General features: G+C 40.9%; 1 long non-coding RNA gene across 6 annotated transcripts in view; it reads left to right on the top strand.

Moving 5' to 3' along the window:
• The first annotated feature begins 18,142 nt into the window (after window positions 1-18,142).
• Window positions 18,143-20,279, top strand: part of LOC120095105 (uncharacterized) — a 100,200-nt gene continuing 98,063 nt past the window's right edge. For 4 of the 6 annotated variants that reach the window (XR_005490220.2, XR_010055345.1, XR_010055344.1 and 1 more), the window contains exons 1-2: window positions 18,143-18,408; window positions 19,958-20,116. This is a non-coding gene — a long non-coding RNA (uncharacterized LOC120095105). Of the gene's footprint in view, window positions 18,409-19,957; window positions 20,190-20,279 lie in introns of those variants that run through there. The other 2 variants (XR_005490219.2, XR_005490221.2) reach the window with 2 other exon arrangements.

Here is a 20,279-nt window from a genome sequence, read left to right as displayed (position 1 = left end):
ATAAGACAGAGAAGATGGGATTTGGAGCCAGATGTGAAAAAGCAGAATCTGGGTTGTCTATTTATTGTGATGACCTTGGGTGAGAGACCATGAGAATAGTCTTGTCTTAGTCTCCATGCCTGTTCAGTGGGGTATGACAACTAGTGCCTGCCTGTCTTAGAGATTTATGGGGGCACATGTGTATAGACCTTATATGAGCTGTCAAAATTATTTCTAAAGTCCAGTGCCCTCAAACCTTCATGAGTATGTGAATATCTGGGCCCTGCCTACTTTTATTTCTGGTTTCTAAGGTTCAGAGTCTTTCCTGATAGCTTGCATTTTTTCCTATATTTTAATATAATATTTTTATTGATTATTTGGGATTTCACACAATTCATCCCTATCACACTCACTTCTTAGTCCTCCCAGGTCTGCTCCTCCACCCTTGTTACCTCCCTCCACCAAAGTAAACACACACACACACACACACACACACACACACACATCCACTCATGCACGCACGCACACACGTGCAAGCCCACATTCTCAGTGAAGCATGGTCAAACTCTCAGCCATTAGGCCCTGAAAGAAAAATGAGTCTTTCTCCACCTGCTCCCTTGCCATTATCCATCAACTGTGGAGAGCTACATTTCAGCATCCTTATCACAATTTTTAAAGAATTCTCTTTGATGGCTTTCTGTCTAGGCAGTTAGTGGGGGAGATGGGGTGGGAGTAAGGGTTGTCATAGAAGCCTTTTTTCCCTCTTTGTCAACTGAGTCTGCAGGCATTATTATCATTGCAAAGTAGCCTCCTTGTCCATACAGGCAGGAGGAACACACATTCTGGACTTCCGTATGGTCTCTGCTGACCACGGAGAGTTTGCGTTTCTATGTTGTGCTCATATATCGCTGCTCCTGGTGCCGGGAAGAGACGACACTCCACAAAGCACTATCAAATAACTGGTGGATTAAGACTCTTGTCATACAATTTAATAAAAATGAATTATTAAGTATCTTTCATATGGCAATGTCCTTGATATGAGAAGAGTTAGGTAAGTTGTCTCCCCTATGAAACATGGTGTAATTCAGAATGAACATCTTTTCCTGCTCCCTCCTCACTATCACCATAAGGGGAAACCAAGGCAATTCCATGAGCTTAGTGCCTGGCTTTTAAGGCTTAAAGATGTATACCAGGACAGAGAGAAAGATTAGCGGAAGGCTGATGTTCACTGTACTCACAATCTGTGCTGTGTGCTCTGGGCCATGTGAACACTGTTCTGATGAATACCCAGAGATGAGGCTAGGATTTACAAGATGTCTGCTGTATTTATTGGTGGGGATCCACTTTTAAAAACAGATTCAAGTTAGAAGTAATTTATTGCCAGCAGAACTATGGGAGGTGTGCACACAATCACATCTCATGATTTACTGGCAAATTGTCCTTCATATGCCTGTTAGAACACATTGCATACATGTATAATTATCAAAGAATCGTCTAAAAATTAAAGGAAAGCATAAAGTCACATATGTGTGTGGTAACAGCAATCAGAAGGCTTCTGTGAGAACTGTGAGCTTTAGGGCAGACTGAGCAATACAGTGAGACTGTGGGGGTAGGAGTTGTGAATTTTGGGCTAGACTCAGCTACATGGTGAGGTGCAGTCTAGCTTGGACTATAAAGCAAGGTTTTTCCAAAAACAAATTAATTTATTCACCCCATGAACTCCACTCACAGCATTAATTATGTCACTTTCAGGAAAGTACTTTAGATTGTCACATTAGGGGAGATGTAAGACTGACAGTAGAAGGGGCAGATTTGGGATGACGGAAGATAACAGATGAAGGGGAGATTGGGGCTGTGGAAGGTAGTAAGGGGTGACTGTTACTAAAGTACATAATGTGCATGTACAAGAAAATTATAGTGTGGGCCATTATTTTGTACAGTGGATATCTATTTGGGGGGAGCATAAAGGTCCTTATGCCCACAGATATTTAACAGAACAGAACAGAAACAAACAAAACAAAACAGAAATGTTAAGCATGCAGGATTGTCCTCTCAAGGAAATGAACATAAAACCTGTTCTTCCATCCAGAAAGCTGGGAATTGGAAGTAACAGCTTGGTGGTCTGTGTATCAGGCCATATCAAGGTCTTACATCCAGGATCAGAGGCAGCTAATAATTTAAATGACCTTTACAGCCAAGGGCTCCCACAAGTTCCCACAACCAGGACCAGCGGTGGCTAGCAGCCCAAATGACCTCTATGCTAACTGTGTGACTGAATCGAGCCAGATTCTTCCTTAGGCTCTTAGGCTGGCACAGGTAGCCTATCTCTAGAAACCATCATCTTGGAAGAAATGACATGTATGCTGAGTAGAGTTTCATTGTAATTATGCTTTGTTGTGTACCAGAGATTGTATCACACCAGGGCATTTTTTCTTAATCATACTGTGTTTAAATTTGTTGGAAATAAACCACCTAGTATCAGACTCTGGAGGAGTTTTGACCCATCAATATGAATGAGTTTTTATTCTTGTTTCTTTAAAGATCACTGTCCGTCTAACACATGTAGAGACCCCCCATATATTAATTATAATCGCAAAGTTATATAATGTCATCATACTGCAGAAATTGTATGTCTATGTGGTGTGTGTGTGTATGTGTGTGTGTGTATGTCTATGTGGTGTGTGTGTGTATGTGTGTGTGTATGTGTGTGTGTGTTTGTGTGTGTGTATGTATGTATGAAAATTTTAGGTATTAGGAATTGATAGCACGGCTGCCAAGATCTGCTGACCTAGAGCTGAGATCAACTGCACATTGTGCCGGCAGTGGTCAGAAGGCTAGAGGGTGTTGGCAAAGAGCACCTCATGGCCACAGTAGGTGGCAGCTGGAATAGACTGGTCAGACACTAGAGAGTCTGCTGAATATCCCACACATAGAGGAGGTCCCTACAACTGTGACCTGGAAAAACTACCAATTGTCAACATGCAACAGATCAGGGATGCTCTCCTAGTATGAGAGGAAGAGGAGAGGGCCAGTAGCCACAGCCTTCAGTGCTACAGAGTCCCAAGATTCTCCCTCCTTTGTCTGAAACCCCATGGTAGAAACATTGACTGTCCAGCCTCCTCACATTTGTGGCAGCTTGTCTCACTTCTTGAATGGTGGTTCTTTCTAGTCACCCATGCCTCCAGCCTCCGAAGATATTCCTATGTGACATTGTGGTGCATTATTTGAATTTTATGAATGACGTTACCTTTGTCAAATGAAAGCCTTATTAAGGCAGGACTCTGTCATCTTATTTGTCTAACCTAAGAACATTGTGGTTTGCATGGCACGCAGTAGGTGCTTGGTAAGAAGTATCTATTGAACAGATACAAAAGTAAAGGATCTGACAGGGTTCTATACTGAGGTAGCTGAGTTAGAGCTACTGTACTACAGGCATACAAGTAGGGTTCTGGTTCACCACTTAGCCTGCAGTGGTGTTACCTGGAGGCCTTACGGCTAAGTACCAACTTTCCTATCATCTGCTTAGAGAATGAGCCTGGAGGTTCTGACAGAGTGACAGAGGACCACCGTCTGTCACTCAGTCTTTCCATTATGTCGCTTTCAAATGACTCTCACAGGAAAGTGGAGGCAGCTCACGTTTACTGTCCTCCATCTGAGAGATACAGCTTAAGATAGAGAACAAATACAGGCTCTTGGGAACAGTAGAGACAAACACATTCTCTGGCTAAGCATGGCTGTGCACCTGGGTGATTGCTTTGGGTGAGATGCTGAAGGACATAAAATGTGTGTGTGTGTGTGTGTGTGTGTGTGTGTGTGTGTGTGTGTGTAAGTGTACATGGAAGAGCTCGAAGTCTATTTAAGGTATATTTCATCATGTTCTGCCATTTTGCTTTCAGAGACAGGATCCTCCTTGATTTGGCCCTCAGCCATTTAGCCCAATTGCAGCCAGCAAGCCCTGGGGATTTGCCTATCTTAGTCTTCACATTGCTAGGATTGCAAGTGTGCATCGTCATACTGGGCTTTTCAACTAGGGCTCCAGGGATCCAACCCATGCCCTTGTGGGGAGCATAGCAAGTGATTTACTGACTGAGCTATTTCCCAGCCCTTGAATTTTCTTTTTTAATTTGTAAGAGAGATGGATAAACCTAAGTGTACAAAATTGTCAGGAGGGCTCATTTAGACATGATTTGAACAACAGGTAAGTGAATTAAAAATGGGATTGAAGTAATTTATTTCAATAACTTTTACTAAGTGTTAATTATATGCCAAGGTCTAAAACTGTTACTGTCTGTCCTGGAATGAGAACAGTAAGGCCCAGAGAACAGGCTAGCAACTGGTCAGGGGGTGGTCCTTACACTCTTCCCACACTTTCTGTGTAGAGCTGTTTCATCTGCTCAGTCATCTCCTCAGGTCTCCCAGAGGTTCATTATTCCCCTGTTGAGGATATGGCCTGTCTTCCTCCTTACAGAAAGCTCTCCTTTGTCATGATGTCCACTTGACCCTTCACTGTGTCATGTGAGACCCCATTTAATTTTCACTATTTCTGTCATCTCTGAAATTACTGGTGGTGGTGGTGGTGGTGAATGTTGTCATCTCTCATTTGTGTATCATCTACCTATTGACTGATCATTTGATCAGTCATCTATCTGCCTGTCATATACCTATTTATCTGTATCTACCCATCATCTATCTATAAATTATCTTTTTATCTATTGTGTATATATTATCTATCCATCTACTATCAGTAAGTCAATCTACTGTCTATGTTATATCTATGTATCATTTTTAATCCATCTATTCTTCTATCATCTACTAACTATATTTAGTGGTGGTTTGAATAAAAATGGCTCCCATAGGCACATAGGGAGTTGCACTGTTGGGAAGCCGTGGCACCGTGGTCTTCTTAGAACAGGTATGACCTTGTTGGAGGAAGTATATCACTGGGTGTGGGCACTCAGGTTTCAAATGCTCAAGCCAGGCCCAATCTCAATATTTCTTTCTGCTGCCTTCAGATGTAGAAGTCTCAACTATCTCTCAAGTACCGTGTGTGCCTGCATCCTGCCATGATGACAGTGGACTAAAACTCTGAACTGTAAGACAGCTTCCAATTAAATGTTTTCCTTTATAAAAGTTGCTATGATCATAGTGTCTGTTCACAGCAATAGAAACCTCACCTAAGACATACGTCTGTCATCATTTTATCCATCATTATGTATTATGTATCACCAGTAAATCAATACATGTAGCATCATCTGTCTAACATGTATCGATTAACTTCTATCTATCTATCTATCTATCTATCTATCTATCTATCTATCTATCTATTATCTATCTATCTATCTATCATCTCTTTCATCTATCATCTCTCTCACTCTATATCTTTCTATCTGTCTGCCTGCCTGCTGGCTTGCCTATCTATTTACCTGTCTGTCTGTCTGTCTGTCTGTCTGTCTGTCTACCTATCTACTTATTGTTTGTCTATAATACCTGTGTTTATCATCTGTCTTTTGAGTAGAATATCACTCTATTAAATCAAAGCTGTACCAGTTTAGTTCACAACATCCTGCAATAAAACTATAACAACTGCATAGAGACAGCTTAACAATAGTTATAGTAAGTGGTGCTGAGTCTCAAGCCAAAGACACCTGAGCCTAAAGTCCACTCTTCTCAGTATGGAATGTCCTGCTGTTAACACATTTGTAGATGCCCAGCCCAACTTGAACCAGTTGTGGGCATTTGTGAGTTGTTTTGACCCTATTCTCTGTTTCTCCTCTGTGTAATGAGATTTCACAAAAAAAAAAGAATGAAAACAATTCTGTTTTCCAGATTGAATTTCTTTCCTTCCAGATTCATAAGTTAATGTTTCTCATTATTATTAATCTTTAATTTAGTGCTATCTACTAGAAGGCATCTAAGCATTAAGTGTGAAAGGACTTATGGACTTCAGCAGCTCTGCATTGAAATTTTGACCTCTGTGCCGGTTGTCTTAGTTAGGGTTTTACTGTTGTGAATAGAATCATGACCAAGACAACTCTTATATAAGGATAACATTTAAATTGGACTGGTTTACAGCTTCAGAGGTGCAGTCCATTATTATCAAAGCAAGAACATGGTAGTATCCAGCAGACTTAGTACAGGAGGAACTGAGAGTTCTACATCTTCATGTGAAGGCTGCTAGCAGAATATTGACATCCAGGCAGATAGGTGAGGGTCTTAAGCCCAAGCCAACAGTGACACACCTACTCCAACAAGGCCACACCTTTTATTAGTGCCACTCCCTAGGCCAAGCATATACAAACCATCACATGAGTAATATTTGGAAAGTGGTTGAGCTGTTTTGATATTTGGTTTATTCTCTGAGAGACAGAAATGACATGGTGCTTTAGAAGGTGACTGCACAGCCACTACTGTTGTGTTGGTCACTATAACCAAGGTAAAGAGCCACTTATGTATAGATAAGGAGAAGGGCACAAACATGCCTGAAGTTTTACTCAGATGCAAAGAAAATGAACAAATTATATTTACAGGAAAGTGGACAGAATTGAAGATCATCATTTAACCCAAAGAAATCTAAATTCCAAAAAGGTCAAATTTTGCATGTTTTTTACAAAATGCAGAATCTGAATTGAAATGTATGTACTGAGAGTGTGCGCACATGCTCCTGGTGTGTGTGTGTGTGTGTGTGTGTGTGTGTGTGTGTGTGTGTGTGTGTGATTGTAAGAGGTGAGGAAGTAGAGAAAGGGCAATGGAATATATGTGAGGTAAAAACAGAAGGAGAATGCTTGGATGGAGGAGGGGGCCTAGGAAGTTGGTGGAGGGAGCAAATTTAAAAAATTGAACACGATGACATGTATGAACAAAAATGTCTCAATGAAACTCATTGCTTTGCATGCTAATTGATAATGCTCAAAAATTAGCCAAGTTAATAAACAAAGCATCCAATTAGTGGATGAATAAATAAATAAATAGACAAATAAATAAATAAATAAATGGTGGTTGTGGAAATTAAGTGACATGTTACCTTAAAATTGAGGATTTCTGTACATGGGAAATACCTGGCAAGTGAGTGTTGTTTTTATTGACTTAAAGAAATCAAAGAAGGCAGGCAGACCCATGACAAAACTCAGGGGATTCACAGATGGATATCCTGTGTCAGGAGCAAGAACATGGAGAGCACACCCAGAGGAGAGAGCGTGGTTGAAAAAGAATATGATAATAATGGTCCTTGCTAAGCACTTATTTTCTTCCGGGTTTGTGATGAATGAGCAACAGATTCTGACTGAGTGTGATGGGCAGATATAACATAATTCTCCCTCTCTGACTTTCTTTAAAGATTAATTAATTTATTTATATTTATTATATAAGCATACTGTAGCTGTCTTCAGACACACCAGAAGAAGGCATACGGCTTCATTACAGATGGTTATGAGTCACCATGTGGTTGCTGGGATTTGAACTCAGGACCTCCGGAAGAGCAGTCAGTGCTCTTAACCACTGAGCCATCTCTCCAGCCCCCTCTCTGACTTTTGTTACCAATCACACCTCTTTTCTTTTTGCCATTTCTACTCCTTGTGATCTCACAGTTTCCATGAGTGGGCTCAGCGAGATCTTTGATGTATGGAAAATCCTGACTCAGACATGGTTAGTAGATTGAGTCTGAGCAGTTGACTGGGGCTTCGTTGCTCTGGCTTGCTCTGAATTTGATCGCTTTTCAGTAAATAGTCTACACAAGAGGGTGTCGAGACACCTCAGCAGACCTGTTCCAAGGTCACTCAGGTGTATCTTTAAATGGAGTAATATAATATCTAGTAAACACCTTGAACAGTGATCAATGGGCAGCAAGAGAGTGAACCAGGGATGGATGGCAATATTGTAACTTAAATCTGTGAAATCCTATCCCATTTCTATCATACCTGCTCATGAAAAGATAGGCAACTAGTTGAGACTACATTCCTGAGTGTAGGTTTTATTCCAGGGCCTGTCTCTTCTCATCCATAATCTTATTTGATAATAAAATATAGGAGGAGATAGAAATATGACTCAGCAGCTAACATTTGCCACACACAGAAGCCTATACCTCCAGCAGATCTAGTGCCCTCTTCTGGCTTATTCAGCAACTGCCCTCATGCTGTGGACATACATGCACTCAGATACACACACACACACACACACACACACACACACACACACACACACACACACACACACACACAGAGCAAAATACTATCCTTACTACAAACTGTGGAAGGATGTCTGAGTACAATTTCCAAAAGCTATGACCGTGATCATCTTAGGACAGACAATTAGCTCTCAGCCTTTATTAGAAACTCCATTCCTGGGGTAGTTTTGGAAATGATGACACCTGGGTCTTATGACCCAAATCTGTCACATGTTCAACACTGACATTTTCTGGCCTCGAAGACTGTCTCAGAAGGCATTTACCATCAGCTCACATGGTCATATAAAAATATCTCAGTAGCATACTTTAACAACAACCACTTTCGGATCTGTGACACCCTGGTGACCTTTGTGAGATAAGCTAGTTGTGAAATGCTTTGCAATAGTCAAATGAATCATTCTGCTCGTAGAGTCGTTGGCATCAACCCAGCCCAGCGTCTGCCAAGAGTAAGACCAGTTTCAAAGAGCTGTGGTTTGGAGCTCTTTATTTTTGACAACAGTTCGATGGCAGGCATGGCTGCTGGTGGATGGAAGACACTTTTGGCTCATGACAAGAAACCTTCATTAGGGATGATATCAGAGTACCTGTTGGTTTAGTCACGGTAGCAGGAGACCTTGTGAGAAGGTTCACAGAGGCAAGAACACATCGATGTCAAAGAATAGATCTCTGTTTTATCTCCACCTAAGCCATTATTAAATCCAACAAAAAACTTCCCCTCTCTGTTCAGCCTCTGATGATGGGACTAAAGTAACTATCCTGCATAAACAGCTGAAGGAATGGAGAAAGTGGGACAAAAATGTCAGGTCTAATGTCTCCCCTGAAGTTTTCTTTTTCTTTGTTTTATATTCATCTTGAATGTGTGTGTTGCGTGATTTCCTACATGTGTGCATGTTCGTGTATGCGAGTGCATGTGAGTGCACATATTTTTATGCAGATGCCAGCTGCAGATACACACCCTGAGCACACGAGCCACACCCAAGTGAGTACATGAGCCACACCCAAGAACTGCAGGAGCAAGATGAATACATAAGCCTGCCTCATGGATGTGTCCTGCTGCTAGGAGGGAGCCAGAAGGTCATGTGATCAATACAAAACGAGTGGCTCTCATCTTGTTGGAATTATATCTACGAGATCTGCATAGTGAAAAGCAATAACATCTACTACCACCATTGTCAAGGGGCTAACGTATGTCATCACACACTCCTATGTATAATCTTGTGTCATTTGAACCCATATTTTAGAGTTTGTCTATGATTCCTTCTGGTTTGCTTGGGGAGAAATTAAGGCAGAAAGTAAATATTTGTTCAGTACACCCAACTAGGATGTGGTAGGGTCAATACTTTTGCACTTTTTTAAACTCCATATATAGGCCTTTGGGATGAAATAACATGCTATAGGAGATTAGTAGGTATACAGAACTGCAGAACATATTCCTGTGGCCTGGCTTTGAGATAATATTTTGACTGTTCCTGTGATGCTGAGTCATAGGCTCAGTAAGATTTAAAGATTCAGAAAGCCCAATTCTTCTGGGTTTTTAGTAGCTCATGGCTTCATGATTCTCAGGCAGAAAAGAGGAAAACACGGATGTTCATGTGTTTATAAAGTTTCCTCAAAGAGAGCAAGGCATATTAAAAGATGGAATCTCCCTAAGTAGAGCTCTTGTGTGTGAAGAATGCTGACCTGAGAAACCGAACACATCATATGTCATGAAGGAAATCCTTAACGTTTTAGAGGGGGCTTTAGCAATAGCTAATGTGCCATGTCACTGTTGAGACAAAATGAGGTGTGTGCTAGGCACCAGCCCATTGAAAAAGCAATGGGAAAGTGAGTAATCACAAATGGACCATAGTTGGGTGGAAAGTAATTATCAGAGGACCTTAGGAAGATGGGTCCACTAAATCTGATTCTTGGAAGGTGGCTGGAGTTTCCGGAAGCAGACAGGAAGAATAGTGATATGCTGGAGCTGAGACCCACATGTCCACCCAATCCTGCATCCAGAGATGTCCGTTTGGTAGCATGAAATTGGCTAGTAGTGACATGATTTACACCACAGAAATTCGTAAGCACTACAAATACATAGGTCACACCCTGAAAAAGAGGGTAGGAATTGAATCCCTCTGCATTTAAAAATATCTAGACATTTGAATAGCCACTGGAGAAACTTGGTGACATAGGATACCTGGAAAAGAGATAGAGGCGAATATGATGGAATGAATGGGAACAGTGCATGTAGGCTTATAGAGTGGATTCTTGGTCCACAGTAGAAGCTATTTGAGAAAGATTAGAAGCTGTGGCCTTGTTGGAGGAGGTGGTTTTCAGGTTTCAAAAGCCATTGCCATTCCCAGAAATTCTCTCTCTCTCTCTCTCTCTCTCTCTCTCTCTCTCTCTCTCTCTCTCTCTCTCTCTCTCCGAGTGTGTTTATCTTCTGTCTTACTTTCTCTGTCTCTCTGTGTCTGCCTCTGTCTTTCTGTCTCCCTGTCACTCTGTCTGTCTGTGCCTCTTTTTGTCTGTCTCTATCTCTTTCGGTTTCTAAACTCCCTGCCCCTGCCTCATGCTTCTGGACAAGTATATAGACTCCATTTTCATGCTTGCCTGCCTGATGCCATGCTCCCTGCTATGATGGTCATGGCTTTGCACTCTGATACCATAAGCCCAAAATAAACTCTTTCTTCTATAGGTTGCCTTGGTCATGGTGTCTCTTCACCACAATAAAAAGGCACAAGTCAGTGGATGATGCTGAATCTGAATCAGATGGATTGAATCTGACCACAGGAAGTGTTTAATTCAAAGCTAAAGAGATTTGGTTTTATTTTCTAAGTCCTTTACTTGTCTTGGTTACTTTTCTTGATGCTGTAACAAGATACCCATGAAAAATAACATATTGTAGAAAGGGTTGATTGTGGCTCACAGTTTTTAGGTGCAGACCATTGAAACAGGTTGCATTGTGTCCACAGTCAGGAAGAAGATAGAGATGAATGCAGATGCTCAGCTTTTTCCTTTTATTTGGTTTGATACTCCCAGCCTAAGGCATGGTGCCACCTACATTTAGAACTGGTCTTCCTGTCTGAGTTAACAAAGTCTAGAAACTCTCACAAACATACACAGAGGTTTGTTTATGTAGTGGTTTTAGTCAATCCAGTCACATTGACAACCAAAATTAACCATCACAATGCTCATAGAAAATCTTGCTACATAATTCTACATGTATCATTATCTGAGAATCCCAGGGCTAGAGTTACAGCTAGAGTTACAAAAGGCAAAGGGCTTGAGGTGTAAAATGGGCTAGGAGGATTTGGTGGTGAGGAGAGTACATGAGAGAATGGATGAGGCAGAAGCAACACAGTCAAAGATAACTGACTACACAGGGGGTACTGATGTAGAGTAGAGTGTGCAATACAGCATCATTAATGTTTTGTGGTTTGGGGATTGAGAAATAGTGGTTGTATCTTCAAATACAGGAAAGACAAGGGGAAGATTACGACCAGGGGGAGACCTCACCCTTAGTGTAGACATTGTAAATTTAAAGATATTTGGGGGATTAAGAAATTCTAGTCTAGAGTTCCTTCAGAAAGTTCAGAAACAGATGTAAAGAGTAGGAAGGATGCAGAACATAGAACGGTCACAGAGCAGAAAGACAAAAGATATATTAGAATGTTCAAATAAAATATTCACTCATCACTTTGTCTTTGTAATCATTTGTAAGCATTTTAATCATCATTTTAATCAATTTGTTTGGTCTGCACCTATACATTTGTGCATGTGCCTGTGGGTTTATGTGTATGCATGTGTTTGTGGACATATGTATTTACATATAGAATCCAGAGATCAACCTCAGGTATTCTTCTAGCACTATCAACCTTGTTTTTTTTTTTTTTTTTTTTTTTTGAGACAGAGTCTCTCACTGGGACCTGGGCTCTCTGATTCGGTGCAGGTGGCTGGCCAATGAGTTTCAGAGATCTACCTATCTCTGCCTTCCAAATGTTGGGATTACAAATGTGTGCCACATACTCCTGATGTTTACATGGTTGCTAAAGACCAAGGTCCTTACGCTTACACAGCAAATACTACTGACTGAGCCATCTCCCAAGTTTTCCCCATTTATGATTTGATATGTTTCACCAATGCTCATTATCTGTTGTATAACCATATATTCTACTTCCTCTGAATCTTTTCCTTTGATGCTTTTGATCCAGTATAATTATAAATGGCATCCTTTTCCTCTTTAAGAAGTGTCCCAATTTGGGTGACAAACTGTATCTGTAATTATGTGTTGCAGATGCAGCCAGTGATCAATAAGGCAGTGAGTGGCTCACACAGATCATGGTCTGAAGGAGCTCAGCTAAGCATGGTTCCTTGTATTGTAGTTCGTGGAACTTAGATGAAAAGACTTCTTCTCTCTCCTTGGTTGCAGTTGGAGGATACAGATGTCCCTTTGTACCTACCTATACTGTAATTCAGGAATTAGAACACTGGTAATAGATACATTCTACTACTGTGGCAGCCAATAAACACAATGGACAGGAAAGTCAGCTACATCTGTGCACAAAAGGCTTTCCATGCCTCCCCTGACCCTTTCCTGACTTCCACCCTACTTTATATACCAAGAGACTGATATATCAAGGTTAAATCATAAAAAGGTACAGTAAACAGATCATGAAATCACACATTGTAGTTTGAGACAGTAGTCAGATACCAGATAGCCAAAAATTAGGAAGGAGGAGTATTATAATACTTCAGGTAATAAATATATCTAGATTATTTTGCTACATTTTGTTAGTTTTTGTGATAGTTTTATTTCAGTTTACAAGTTATTATAGTTTGTTTCTCATTTGAAAACATTCACTTAAATTAATTTATGTATATATTTAAGATTTATTTATTTTAAATTATGTGTGTGATTATGCACATTTATAAACATGTACATGTCTGTATGCATCTATGTTATTGTGTATGTATGTGTTTACATATAAGTATACATGTGCATATATATATATGTTATATGTGTGTGGTTGTATATATAATTCCTTGGGAAGAATTTTACTTCTGATGCCTGGCATGTCTTAATGCAGAAGTCTAAAATGATAAATAGCAATTAATTAGCCAGGTGCCGAGGGCTTTGCAAACTCCCACACAGAGTGAGCTCCCTAGGGCATCTGCATTATCTGTTGACTTGCTGAAAGAGCAGTAGAACCAAAGGCCAATGATATTCAAGGAGCATAATATAGTAGTTCTTTAAGACCAATTACATCTAATGTGTTATCAAACTTGTGGCTAACATGCAAAGCTGTTTTCCTTAGTCTATTGAAATGTGTGTCTGGAGAGCATCTCCTTTCTCTAGGTGGCCTCCTCTCCTGTATTCACGTGGCCAATTCATTTTTTAACATTTGCTTCAGTGATTCATAGTTGGATGGAGGAGACTCTAATTTTGGGTTGCTATAAACCAAAGTGTATATATATATTTCTTGCCTCCAAGTTCAGAAGTCTTCAAAAAACCACTTTTCCTTTCAGTGTCACCAACAACGGGTGAAGCTGCGCTCCCCTGGAAATCTCCAGGTTCTTTCGGGAATCGGCATGCTTGTCCAGCTCACTGCAGAGTCTCATGCCTAGACTTTCATCTTGTGATGCCTGAAAATATCTTTGATTAGCTGTCACATTTTGTGGTTTGCAAGAACATAGGACTTCTTTACACTGTGAGAGTTCATGTAAGAAAAGAGTGTGGAAGTTAGAGCTTGGAGAATTACAGTTCATAGATGAGGGAAAAGTGGAACTATGGAGACTGCTCAGTTGGCAAAACGTCTGCTGTAAATCCCAAGTACCAGAGTTCAAATCCCCAGACCTGAGTAACAGTCAGGCACAAGAGTTGTTCTGTACCCAGGGGTGGGAGGGATGTAGACTGAAGAATCTCTAGGACTTGCTGGTTAGTTACTGCAGCTGAAGTGATGAGCTCCTGGTCCAATAAGAGACCAAAAAATAAGGTAGAAAGAAAGGGGCAGGCATCCCATTGTTGACTTCAGACCTCCACATCCACACATGCACATGCATGTGCACACGCATGCCATGTTCATATACACCCACATGAACGTGCATATACACAACACACACTATATATTAAAAAATGTAACTATTGGAGCCATAAAGGTGTCCCTAGTGGCCACCATGAATCCTGGCTCACAGCTATCCTGTTGGCACCAAAGAGTTGAGTCCATACTTGGTCTTTAATTCTGGTAATATTCTTGGTAAAATACTGGTAATTTAATTGTCCCCATCTTTTCCCTATTCTTTTTGTTATTGTTGTTGTTTGTTTGTTAAGGATGAGAATTTGACTAAGAGTCAGGAGGTAAAGAATGTGGTGCTCAGTCAGAGCATAGGTAACATTTCAGGAAGCAAGTGTATCCCGAGAGACAAGGATTACAGTTTTCACGTTCAGGGTCCTTGGAATCTGTTCTTGGGGTTTTATTTGTTTTTGTTTTTGTTTTTGTTTTTGTTTTTGTTTTGTTTGTTTGTTTCACATAGCACTTGCTTTAAATACCCATAACTAAGTGATTCTCTGAAGAGGTCCCTCAAAAGCAGGCGTTTATCTGGTGGGATGTCTCAACAGGCAAAGGCATTTGCTGCCAAGTCCAAGGACCTGAGTCTGATTCTGGGACCCACATGACAGAATAAGAGAACTGACTCCCACCTGTTATTTTCTGATCTCCATAACCATGTTATGACATGTCTGTTCCTCTCTCCCGCAGATGTTCAGACAACACAAAATCAATAAGTATTAAAAAAAACAATATTTTAAAATAAGAAGAGTTGGGGAGTGCACATCTTTAATCCCAGCCCTCAAGGAAGCAGAGGCAGGCAATCTCTGAGTTAGAGGCTAATTTAGTCTACAGGGTAATTTCTGAGCTAACTAGGGATATACAGTAAAGCCATGTCTCAATGAAATAACCAAGCAAAGAAGCAATGGTTGGCCTTTGTGGGGAACAAATTTTAGCTGTACTATGGAATGCAAACGTTTCTAGACAACCTCCCCTGCACAATCATTTCTATCTGTGGTGCTTTGATTATCTTTCCCATACCGAATAAAGTAAACCACTCGCAGATTGAAATACCAGTCTGCCTCAATCACAAAAAACACATCACTTCAATATTTCAGAATATTCTAGATCATCCTACCCCCAGCTACTTGATCCACTTTCTTCTCCCCTGCCTCCTATTGTCCCTGGAGGCATTCCTCCACAGATATGAGATACACATAGTACTACCTGTTGGTCCTATGTGGTTAGAAATTAGCTTGTTGAATAAATCTTGGGTCAGATTCCAGTTTATGAAGTCTTTGAAGGTAGACATTTGCTTTTGCCTTTAATTTTAGCACTGCCACAACATCTGGTGCCTGCTGTTCTGTATTTTCTTACTTCCAAGATGCTATTGATTACAGGAGAATCACCATTGATTGAATAAAAGCTCTTCAGAAAGCAAACAAAATACACCCTGCTTTCAATGTCCATATCGATTGGTAAACACATCTGAATTCTAGCAGCATTAATTTGGAGGTGAAGATAATTGAGACACATCTTAGAGAAAGCACGCCAATAGTAAAAGGAGCCCTTATACCTCCAGGCATCTAAGGGGTCCAATAGTTCATTCAGCCTGTACCCAGTCCAGGCATCTTCCCCAAGTAGATATACTTAGTCTAGGGTTAATGAGTGGGATTTTTCAAATAACAAAGTTGTGTTTCTGATATCTTTTAACTCGGCTTTTCTTAAGAAAAGATCAACATATTTTATTAGTTTCTTAAGCTATCAGTGACCACAAGTTTCTTAAGAACAACTAATCCATATACAAACCTGGCGGGCAATCATTCCTTCTAAGTTGAATTATCCACAGTGAAAGCTCATCTGACTGTTGACCCTCTGCTAGCTCAATTTAAATATTTTTGTATGATAGGTTCCTTGATGCTGATGCACAATATCTATGTTTGGTTTGGGCTTTAATTCTGTACACAAAAATAATGATAGATGTTGATTATCATCCTCATTGATAAAGTGCTTGCCTTAAAAGCTCGGAGACATAAGATTGATCCCACAGAACCAAAGTAAAAATAAAGCCAGATGTGGTGGATTGTGTTTGGAATCTCAGTGCTGTGAAGGTAGAGATAGGCCAGGCCCTGAACATGCTGGCCAGACAGTCTAGTCTAATTGGCTTATTTACATTGGCTTGTTTTTTCTTTCTGTGTTTATGCATGTGCATGCATATGTGTTAGGGTACCTGAACACATTGGTGTGGAGGTCAGAGGCTGATGCTGGGCATCTTCTTATATCACTGTATGCTTTACTTTTTCAAGCTCCCTCTTTCACTGATCCTGGAGCTCAACACTTCTATAAGAGTAGCTATCTAGCGATCACCAGGGATCCTTGGGTCTCTGCCAGATAACAGCATTTGTAGGAGAATGGCATTCCACCAAGGTTTGTTTGTTTGTTTATGGTCTTTTTTGTTTGAATTTTGGATGTTTGCTACCCAAACTCAAGTCCTCATGCTTGAAGGTCTAGCATTTTACTGAGCAATCGCTCCATCTCCTGTGTTGGCTTATTAGTATATAAAAGATTAATGTGTAAGCCAAGCTGTCTATCCAGTTGATTTTTTCTTCTCTAGCGAATTTAGATTGTTTTTTGTGTGTATGTGTGCACATGGACACATGTGGAGGTCAGAGAATACCTTTAACTGTTGTCACTCATGTACCAGCCACCACACATTCTCTCTCTCTCTCTCTCTCTCTCTCTCTCTCTCTCTCTGTGTGTGTGTGTGTGTGTGTGTGTGTGTGTGTGTGATTGTGTCTCCTCTATCATTCTCCATCTTATTTTCTTGAGACAAGACCTTTCACAGAACCTGAAGCTGACCAAATCTGCTAGCCTGACTGGCTTGGCTTCTGAGGAATCCTTGGCATGCTCCTGTCTCTGCCTCCCAGTCCTGTAATGACAGAAATACACTGTCATGCCCAGCATTTGTAAATGGGTGATGAGGGTCTGACTTCATGCTTTTTCTGAGCCATCCCTCTAACCTCATGCCTTGTTTGTCAGGCAAGAACTCTCACTGGCTTGGTTGGAGCTCACCAAGTAGGCTGGGCTAGCTGGCGAGCGAGCCTCAGGCGTTCCACAATCTCCATCCCCTCAGCACTGAGATTGTAAGCACATGCCACGAAGTCACCAAGTCTAGCTTTTTGTTGAAACTGTGGCTTCTGAGGCTCAAGCTCATGTCCTCTGGCTCTCAGGACAAGATTTTTTGAACCAATGGAACTATCTTCCAGTCTCATTACAGAATTTAAAAAAGTATTCCTGGGGCTGGGGATTTAGCTCAGTGGTAGAGCGCTTACCTAGGAAGCGCAAGGCCCTGGGTTCGGTCCCCAGCTCCGAAAAAAAGAACCAAAAAAAAAAAGTATTCCTTCTCTAACTAAAAAAATATATGAATACTTTTGGCAGTAAGCTAATGTGATTATGGGTCATCATATATACTGTTCATAAAAGGATAGTGGAGAGAATTAATTAAATGAGTGACTGAAAGATAAGGTAGAAAATTTGTGGATTATAAATTTAGACATGAATTATTTATGTAAAATAATGTGGGTAACTTAAAACACATATGTCTAAATCTTAGGCCACATGGATGTGAACTACTGATGTTTTGTGCTAGACTATGTTAATATTTGAATTATTCTTTTCTAAAGTATTCACTCTACAGAACTAGAGAGATGGCTCAGCTGTTAAGAGAACTTGCTGCTCTTACAGATGGCCTGAATTCAGTTCCCAGTACACACATAGGACAGTCCACAAAAGCCTATAACTCCAGCTCTAGAAGACCTGACACCCTCTTCTGGCCTACACAGTCTACTCTAATTTCTTTCATTTGCCCAGGCATCATTTACTGACAGCTTTGTAACCTGCTGCTGAAGGAAATATGTCACAATGGACAGCCATGCTTTGGTCACAAAGCCACCAAGATTATTAGCAGTACAAACCTTTCCAGTTAAGACACAATTGACATCCCAGAAAAGACAGACCCAGGAAAATATATAACTGGGAGAAAATCTCCAGGAGACAATTAATGGTCCCTAAAACACAAAGTGAGAAAAACAGGATAAGGATTCAACTATGGGGAAATGTACAACTGCTCTTTCCTGAGCCTAAGATCCATGGAAACCTGATATAAATGAACATCAAGCCCGGATGAAAAGCTGGGGATAGTCACTCCCACATGTTCCTCTCCAGGTATTTCATAAACAATTATTTTTGCCCTGTTGACAAGAGTTGGGGAAGGGGTGGGTGAAGGTACAGTGGAAGGGGTCGGGGAGCTGGGGCTGCTGGACTCTGTGTGCTGCCACTGTGTGATTTTGAGCTGGTGACAGTCTCCTGTGCCCCAGTGACTCCTGTGGAGACAGGGGACCAGATGTGAGGCCTCTCTGCCTCTGAGTTTCCCACATGGAAGACATTGTCTTATTTTCTCACAGTACAGTCTACATACACTGTGGATTTACGAAGAGGAATGTGTTTGTTGAGAATCGTTCCTTAAGACTGGTGGGTGGGAAGGCAGGTGTGAGCTCTCAAAGGCAGAATTGTCTCGCAGCACGGTGTAGAAACCTTATTATGTCCATAATTGTAATGATTTAAGATGTTTCTAGAAGCCAAGTCATATAAGCAATGCATCCCATTCCAAATTCTTGGTAGAGGTCTTTGCTATCCAAAGAGAAGCTTTTCTTCTCTCACTTTCCTTCTTTGTATGTGATAATCCACATACTTGGCTGTATATCTTGGAGGAATTGTGTATGTGTGTGTGTGCGTATCATGGGGATTTGGATATCTATTAGAGGTACTTTAACACCATGGAAACTCACAAGGCATTGATTGGCAGCCATGTAACTGCTTTCCCCCATAGCTGCTAATTGATGCTTTGCACAGAAAGGGGAGTACAGACATTAAAGCCATCAAAGCAAAAGAAGTACCAAACAGGCATCGCCATAGATATTTGGATTGAGAAAAAAGGACCCTGTGACAGAAAGGGGGTAAGAGAGAGTGTGGGCGTGTCACATGTGCTGTTCATCTAAGATTAGCTTCTCCATAACCATTAGTAGCTCAGGTCATACTTAGCTCTTCATTCCACAGCACACATTACCAGGGAGAAAGGCCAAGGGTCTTTATATGTTCTCCTTAGGAAGGGGAGTATGCATGGAAGTGTGCCAGGGCCTATGAAGAGACTCGCTTTGTTTTACCAAGAACCTTGTCTTGCATTTGGCTTAGTTGGCTGGACTATCTCATCTTCTAGCTGTAAGTCCTCCCCATTTATCTTACCCAGAACTTCTGATCTTGCTATTAGAACTCTGATATCATTTTAACTGTAACAGTCAGGAGTCCTTCATTATGTCCCAATCCTCAGTCTGACCTTGGAAACCAATTTCCTCCCTTTCTGTAGGCCCAGATAGGAACACTCTTGAGTTACAGTAGAGTAGTGTATCAGGAGATGAGTAGAGGATATCAAGGACCTGGGACAAATGGAAGCTGAACTCAGGAGAAACCTCATGGGTTTCTAGCCCAAGTTCTTTCTTCAATACATAACATAGATGAGCATGGGCATGTTACCTGTACTATTCATCTCAAATTAGCCTCTCCACAACTATCAGTAAGTCATGTCAAACAGCCCCTCATTCCACAGCACATATTACTAGGGGAAATTACATATTTGATATATGTGTGCATATATGTATATATATTTGATTTGATATATACATCATCTATCTCTCTATCTCTACATTTCATTGAGCAGACTGCATCTCCCGAGTCCATTGCAGATATGGAATAAGGCTAAAGGAAGAGCCAATGAGATTTCTCTTTAATGCTGAAGACTTGAGGGCAGCATTCAAAACCTGATTGTGCTGGACCTTCGGGAGGCCATGGGGAGCAGGGTCTAGTGGTGCCTCCTTGGGTAAGAGCTTAACCTTGAGAACTGAGACTCTGTCTCCTGTTATTAAAGTGAAGTATCTTGCTTGCGAGGGAAATGCTCAGTTGTTTAAATACTCAGTGCACATGTGTGAGAACTGGAGTTTGGATCCCTAGAAACTACATAAATCCAGATGGATACAGCAGCA

This window comes from Rattus norvegicus, chromosome 10 (assembly GCF_036323735.1).
Source record: "Rattus norvegicus strain BN/NHsdMcwi chromosome 10, GRCr8, whole genome shotgun sequence".
NCBI classification, from domain to species: Eukaryota; Metazoa; Chordata; class Mammalia; order Rodentia; family Muridae; genus Rattus; species Rattus norvegicus.
This window is presented reverse-complemented; position numbering and strand designations above follow the sequence as displayed.